The 7,500-nt window shown below is 33.4% G+C and overlaps 1 protein-coding gene across 2 annotated transcripts in view; it reads left to right on the top strand.

Annotated features, from left to right (window-relative positions):
- Positions 1–951: 951 nt before the first annotated feature.
- Positions 952–7,500, top strand: part of LOC144957808 (uncharacterized) — a 58,466-nt gene continuing 51,917 nt past the window's right edge. The window contains exon 1 of one of the 2 annotated variants that reach the window (XM_078889251.1): positions 952–1,290. The gene's annotated coding sequence lies outside the window, so the exon portion shown is untranslated. Of the gene's footprint in view, positions 1,291–1,331; positions 1,560–7,500 lie in introns of those variants that run through there. The other variant, XM_078889250.1, reaches the window with a different exon arrangement.

Here is a 7,500-nt window from a genome sequence, read left to right as displayed (position 1 = left end):
GCCAAGCGCATACTATCTATAGAACTAATTCCTCCAACTGACTTTCTCGGTCACTTGCATCATCACTAATGTTAGTCGCTTCTTGAAGCGTCCAAACTTGACTTGGGCAAGGAATAGAAATAATTCCATTGACCAATCAAACGATTACCGGCCATTTAGTTCGTTCCGTCCCCTTGACTACGTCTTTATTTTTCAGTCAACTGGCAAACATTCCTTAATTCTAAAGCTACCCTTATGTCTGCACATAATATGTTAAGAAAGCATTATGCATGGCACTTTATGACCTAGTGGCAATCAGAATGAAGAGATGAAAACGTTCCTTTGTTAATTGTTTTGCTGATGAAGGGTTTGTACCAGAAACGGCCATTGTCTGTAGTGTTAGCATTCGCATCCGAAGCCTTTTCCCATTTTCATCCTCTTGTTAGTGTTTTCACGATCCCAGATGATCTCAGGCACCCCCTCCCGACTACTCTCTACTATTCACTATTCAGAATGAAGGGGTGATCAAAGCTGACACATCACACTACATAGGTACAACAAACCCGATTTTTGCACGTACCTCCTGTTCCCCCTCGCTCTGCCTATCGCATGTCACATCAGGAGCAACCTTTCCTGTACCACTCACTCACTCACGAAAGCACCTCCCCTTTTTTATCACACACACACACGTATCTGACAGCTCCTGACAGCTCCACCACTTGAGCCGTCTTCTCACAGAAAAGCCAGTATTTCTGGCATATCTAAATCGATTTTCTAAACTGCCTTTTTTGTGTGTGGAATGGCCTTCATTGCAAAGATTCACTCCCACCACCACCACTACTGCCAAGACCATCTCTGCTATCAACGTTAACGACACAAAACTCAACGTAAGTAACATTGCAAGTTCGTTATACCGTATTCTGAAAAAAAAAAATACATTAAAAAAATTTAGGCCCTTCAAAATATTGACCGATTAAAGCGACTCTAACCTTGTCAAATATTCTCAAACCCGAGCCTTCAAGAAAGACTTGAAGTAAGTCCCAGGTTTGAGAGTTTTTGACAAGATAATAGTCATTTTAATCAATCAATTTTTAGAAGACACGTTTTCTTGTCAAAATGTTTAAAAGGCGTTTTTTCCAGAGTACGACAGGATTATGGTAGTGGTGATGATGGTGCTGGTGGTAGTAATTTTGAGTTGGTGGTGGTGGTAGTGGTTGTGTAGAAGATTAGAGAGAGTGAAGGTAGGCCTACTAGTGTTAAAATTCTAGCCGTGAGGAAGAAGAGAATCCTTCAGATTCTTTTTCTGATAATGTAAGTGGCAGTGAAACTCATTATCGTGGTGGTATCTCAATTATCATCATAGCCTTATAATCATCATCATCATCATCAGCATCATCGTCATCATCATCATCATCATCATCTTCCTCATCATCATTATTATTTGTGCTTGTTACCTACACCACAGTGACATTTTCTCATGTAAAATTTAGATTTGACGAATTATGATGTGATAATAAAGAACTACTTAGCAGTTATTTATAAATCTTCATTTACTCTATTTCGAGATGACTTTTAAATAGGTAATTTAATTTGTGTTAAATGAATTTAAGAATTCATCATCATTAATGCTAATTAGTTACACTAGTGAAATTTTCCAATGTGAATTTAGGATTTTACGAATATGTAATTGTGTGGTAGGAAATAATTACTTAGCCGTTGTTTAGAAATCTTTATTTTACTCACTCTGCGTCAAGATGATTTTTAGATAATTTAATTTGTGCTTAATGAATTTTGATATTCATCATGATTAATGCTAGTTTTACAAGTTACACCACTGGAATTTCCCCCCATATCGAAATAGGATCTTTATGAATAACAATGTGATAATAAATATCTAGATAGGCTTAGTTACTTAGCACTTGTTTATCAATCTTTATTTATTCTGTTACAAGATGGTTGCTAGATAATTTAACGTGTGTTAAATGACTATAAAAATGCATCATCATTAATGCTAATTAGTTACAATGGTGACATTTTCCAATGTAAAAGTAGAATGTTATGAATAATAGTGTGGTAATAACTAATACAGCACTTGTTTAGAAATGTGATTTTACCCTGTTTCAATATTATCTTTGATAATTTAACGTGTGCTAGCCTATATGATTTGAGAAAATTATCATCATCATCATCATCATCATCATCATCATCATCATCATCATCATCATCATCATCATCATCATTAATGCTAGTTGGTTGTTACACAACGGAAGTTTTTCATATAACTGTGATGATGGAATAACTAGAACAGACTGGCCGTTGTTTTGTGATTGTATTATATTTCAGTTTGTTTAAGGGGATTTTTTGAAAAAATAATATGTGATAAGTGAATTTAAAAATTCATCATCATCATCATCATCATCATCATCATCATCATCATCATCATCATCATCATCATCATCATCATCATCGTTAATTGCTTGCTACCCCACACCAGTGCTATTTTCCTATGTAAAATTATGATTTTACGATTAATTGTGTGAATAACAACTAAGACTACGGCTATCTAGTTATTGTTTTGTGTTTCAAGACAAATTTTTAGACAAATTTGATTTAAATTAGATATGTAACTCATTGTTTCGTGGCGAAGTGAACTTGGTGCAGGAAATGATATCTAATTTATTCTCACAACCAATAGGAATTATTGTAAGGTTACAGTGATCGGGCGTGCCGTATTTTAATAATAATAATAATAATAATAATGATAATAAATAATAATAATAATAATAATAATAAATAATAATAATAATAATAATAATAATAATAATAATAATAATAATAATAATAATAATAATAATAATAATAATAATAATAATAATAATAATAATAATAATAATAATAATAATAATAATAATAATAATAATAATAATAATAATAATAATAATAATAATAATAATAATAATAATAATAAATATATAATAATAATAATAATAATAATAATAATAATAATAATAATAATAATAATAATAATAATAATAATAATGATAATAATAAATGGCATTTATTTAGTGTTTCACCCCGATGTCACAGACTCAAAGCGCTTTGCAGTGATGTATAAAAAAAACCTATTTGATACAGTAAGACATGTATAGAAGAAAAAGTGATACTAATTCAATTTAACAACAACATTTAAAACATGTTAATAGGATAGCAACTTGTGACTTATAACGTAAAAAGATAAAACTTTAAGCGAGATTTGAAAGTTGTCAACGAATCCGAGCATCTCACGTGTGATGGGAGAGAGTTCAATAAAATGGGGGACCGAAAATTGAAAATATTGTTCACCTATTTTACGAGAGGTCTTAGGTTTGACAATGATTTTAGGCTTTGTCATTTTGATAAGCTGGATTCACTCCTCTTGATAAAAAACATGTAAACTTAACACAGATGATATGAGAGCTCTATCCACTCGTGTAAAATTTAAAGTATGAAAACATGACTATGAAACAGTGGCAGACAAAATAGGAAGACAAATATAAAAAAGAAAAATCCCCCCCCCCCCCAAAAAAAAAAAAAAAAAACAACCCCAAAAACAACCTCCTTCGACTGTGGAAGATGCAAATTTTTTGCATTGGTTTGTTTTATTGCATTTTTCATTCTGCTCTCTCTCTCTCTCTCTCTCTCTCTCTCTCTCTCTCTCTCTCTCTCTTTTTTTTTTTCTCTTTCTCTCTCTTTATATCTCTCTCTTTATTTCTCTCTCTCCCTTTCTCTCTCTCGCTCTCTCCCTTTCTCTCTCTCTCTCTCTCTCTCTCTCTCTCTCTTTATTTCTCTCTCTCTCCCTTTCTCTCTCTTTCTCTCTCTCTTTCTCTCTCCCCCCCCTCTCTCTCTCTCTCTCTCTCTCCCTTTCTCTCTTTCATTCTTTCTTTCTTTCTCTCTCTCTCTCTCTCTCTCTCTCTCCTTTGTTCACTCTCTTTCTCTTTCTCTCCCCCCCCCCCTGTCTCTCTCCCTGGCACTGCGTCACACTCACTGACGCGTACCTATTTGCAGGCCTGATTACGTACCCAGGCTCATTGTTGTAAATTGCAATGGAAATACAACAAGAAATGAAGTGAATAGGCAAGTGCCAGAAGACAACAGAGGATAAACATTTCGCGGCGCCGATAGGGGCTCGAACCCGCGACCTTACTGGTACGACAACTCCGCCTGGCCGGAGAGAGCGTGACTCAACCGTAACGACACTTCCCTCGTAATGACGCATGGTACCTTAGTAACTGGCTCTAAACTATCGGAACAATGGCGGACGCCCTTATGGAATATTTCTCCGACGAGCATAAAAGCGAATCCAGAGGAAAAAAACATTATAAATCTGATAATGTTTTGACTTTTACACATTCTAATCACAAGACATATATGAAAAGTTCTAGCCAGCACGAAGAATCAAAAGTACCGATTTTCTTTGTTTAGAACCACGATGGCCGCCGCTGCTGGACTATTGAATCCAGTTCGTAATTCGTAATAGTAAAAATAAGGGGATAATATATAATATACGGAAGTGAAAGTAAAAATTAAAAACAAAACATTTTTATAATGATGATAAAACCCAATTCATTTAATAACAAGTGATTCAAGAAGATTTAAAATGTACAAGAATTAGACATAAAAATTCACTCGTTGCCATAGGAACTGAAATTGTTTGCGGGCCATTTTGGGATTTTATCATTAAAAAACAACACACACAAAAACAACAATCAATATAGGCTCAAAAACTAATACATTAGAAATAAGTATGTTGACAGAATGTAATTATATATTTTAAAAAATAATCCCTATTTACACAAATTTGGGATGCAAAATTTTGTTTTTATTTTATTTATGTGTAAATCATGGAAGGTAAAAAAAAAAACCCCATTAAAAATTGACAATGTTCAAGTTAAGAAGTTCAAGTTCAAGTTAAAAAGAAAAAAAAATAAGAAGAGAATCAAAACGAAACAGAAAATAACGAAAAAAGTTTGCAACATTCAAAACACAAAAAAGCTGATGTCATTTTTTAGATAAATGCCAGACTATAATCTCTCGAAATGTCATTACTCTATAATATCAAAAAATATAGGAAGAGTTAAGGTTTATCTATATGTCAATTTATAAAAATATTGAGAACAAGAAAAGCAGTGAAAGCTGAAATATGAATTCATGGTAACCATCAGATGTGGGAATTTTAAAGTATTTCACGAATACATTAAAACATTATGTTCCTTGTTATATTAAATTGTCAAGCTTTTTTTGTGCGGATATGTGGACTTGTGGTATATATGACACTCGCTTTCGGATCGCTCGGCGCTTAGATGAGTTCTTGGAAAAGACTATTTACTCGCATTCTCTCACCGTACTCATGTGTAAAATGAGTACCTGTCCGTTAACAGCGTTGTCTCTGTTGGAAAAATTGTAATATCGCCTAACAGGCGTTACGTCGCGTTCTACATGTTACGTGCTGCTGTTGGTCAGGGACCCTTTGTAAAGCTCTTTGAGCACATTTAGTGGATATTGCGTAATATAAAAGCTCTAGTATTTTTTTTAATTTTTAAAATTGTTTTCTTTTTTTAAAGATGTCTCTGTGCATTGTGAAGTAAATTTGTTATGAGATCATATTATTATAAAATCCACACATTCCTATTCATGTTTATTATATTATTTGTTCGAGAAACGTAAACCACTAAAGATTTTCCATTTTGTGGACAATTAAGATTTATTACTATTACTATTACTATCAATTATGATATTTTGTCATCTTTTTAGGGCGTACTCAAATGTTCCCAATCATGTATGACATGAAAGGTCTGATTTCATGGAAGTTGTGTGACTGAGGGTTTTGTGTTAGAATTAACCGATTGTACTGATTAACTTTAGACTTTAGACCGACCAACGTTTGGATATGCCGTGAAATTAAGTAATTTTAATAATTTTTTAAATTGTCATTATTTACTGGTATAAATTGAATGTTTGATGCTTTAAGCACTTAAAACATATAAATAGCTTAATTTTGATAATTGAAAAACGAGCTTTTTATATAGTGCAATATCCATTAAACGTGTCAAAGCGCTTTACAAAGAGTCCCTAACCAACAGCAACACTTAACATGTAGAAGGAGACATGACGCCTGTTAGGCGATATTACATTTTTTCTGACAGAGAAAGCGCTGTTAACGGCCAGTTACTCTTTTTACATCTGAGTACGACGAGAGAATGTGAGTAAAGAGCCTTTTCCAAGGACTCAACTAGGCTCGAACTGAGGCCCTTCCCATCCCCACTCGAAAGCGAGTGCCATGCCACAAGACCACACATAACCGCACACAATTTTGATAAAATTTAACCACCGCATATCACTCTACTTAATTCAAGTGTTTGTCCGAACTCAAAATCGATAGTTTTAGCTTAAAATTTTATTTTAATTTCCGAGTTTGTTTGTTTTTCGTGTGCCAAAAGGTTGTTTTCGTAACATTCGTCACAAAAATACTCAAGTATTAAGTTATTTAAAAAAAAACCCAACAATAACTAGCATGTTTTCATCTTTTTCCCTGAGTTAAAGATTAAAAAATTAACCAAAACTGACGACCTAGCTATAGATAGAATGAAGTTGACGTTCTCGGGTCTTTGTTATTGTTTTATGCCATCCGCGTTTATGAGCAACTTTCACTCAACTGTATTCACCTATATGGTTACACAAAGGTTTGTATGTTGGTCCGTTATACCAATTTTGTGAGCTTCTTAGCCAAGCGCATACTATCTACAGTCCACAATTTTTTAAACCTTAATAGAAGCGATTTTGACAATCCTATAATTTGTGCTAGATCGTCAGTTTTTCCTTTATCTTTCCTTATCAAATTTAACGAAATTGAAGAAAACAAAATACCGTTTTTAGTTTTTCAAAATTAATTAGTTTTTAAAGTATTTTATGGCCAATACGAGTAAAAAGACCTTTTGGTACAGCTGCTTCATATAGATAGTATGCGCTTGGCTAAGAAACTCACAATATTGCCATCCGGAAATCGAACGGATTAACACACAAAACTGTGTGTAACCTTGAACGTTTATAGATAGTATGCGCTTGGCTAAAAAGCTCACAACATTGCCATCCATACGCTTCAGAGTGAGTTACATAAAACTATTTCTTGCGTTTACATAACTTTATTTTTCAGGGCGAAATGATTTTTTAAAAATAATTCAGAAGATCTTGAAATTTACATAAAATCGACATTTATTCCAGTAATGATCAACTGTAATTCGAAATGTTGTCGTGAATGATGCTAGTCCAAATATGTCTTGTCTAAAACCCTAGAAATGGGGTTGATCTATATTAACTGTCCATGTGCTCGGGGTCATTGGTCACATTGCAAAATGTGCTCAAAGTGACTCGCACAATCAAAAGTGTTTACAGTTTTCGACCTATCCAATATCACAATTGGTCATTTTGTTTAGACACATTTGTATGTTTACAACTTTCATAAACAAAGCAGCGTGTTTACATTTA

The sequence above is a fragment of the Berghia stephanieae genome, chromosome 12 (genome assembly GCF_034508935.2).
Source record: "Berghia stephanieae isolate SIO BIC M18660-M18661 chromosome 12, UCSD_Bste_1.3, whole genome shotgun sequence".
Taxonomy (NCBI): Eukaryota; Metazoa; Mollusca; class Gastropoda; order Nudibranchia; family Aeolidiidae; genus Berghia; species Berghia stephanieae.
This window is presented reverse-complemented; position numbering and strand designations above follow the sequence as displayed.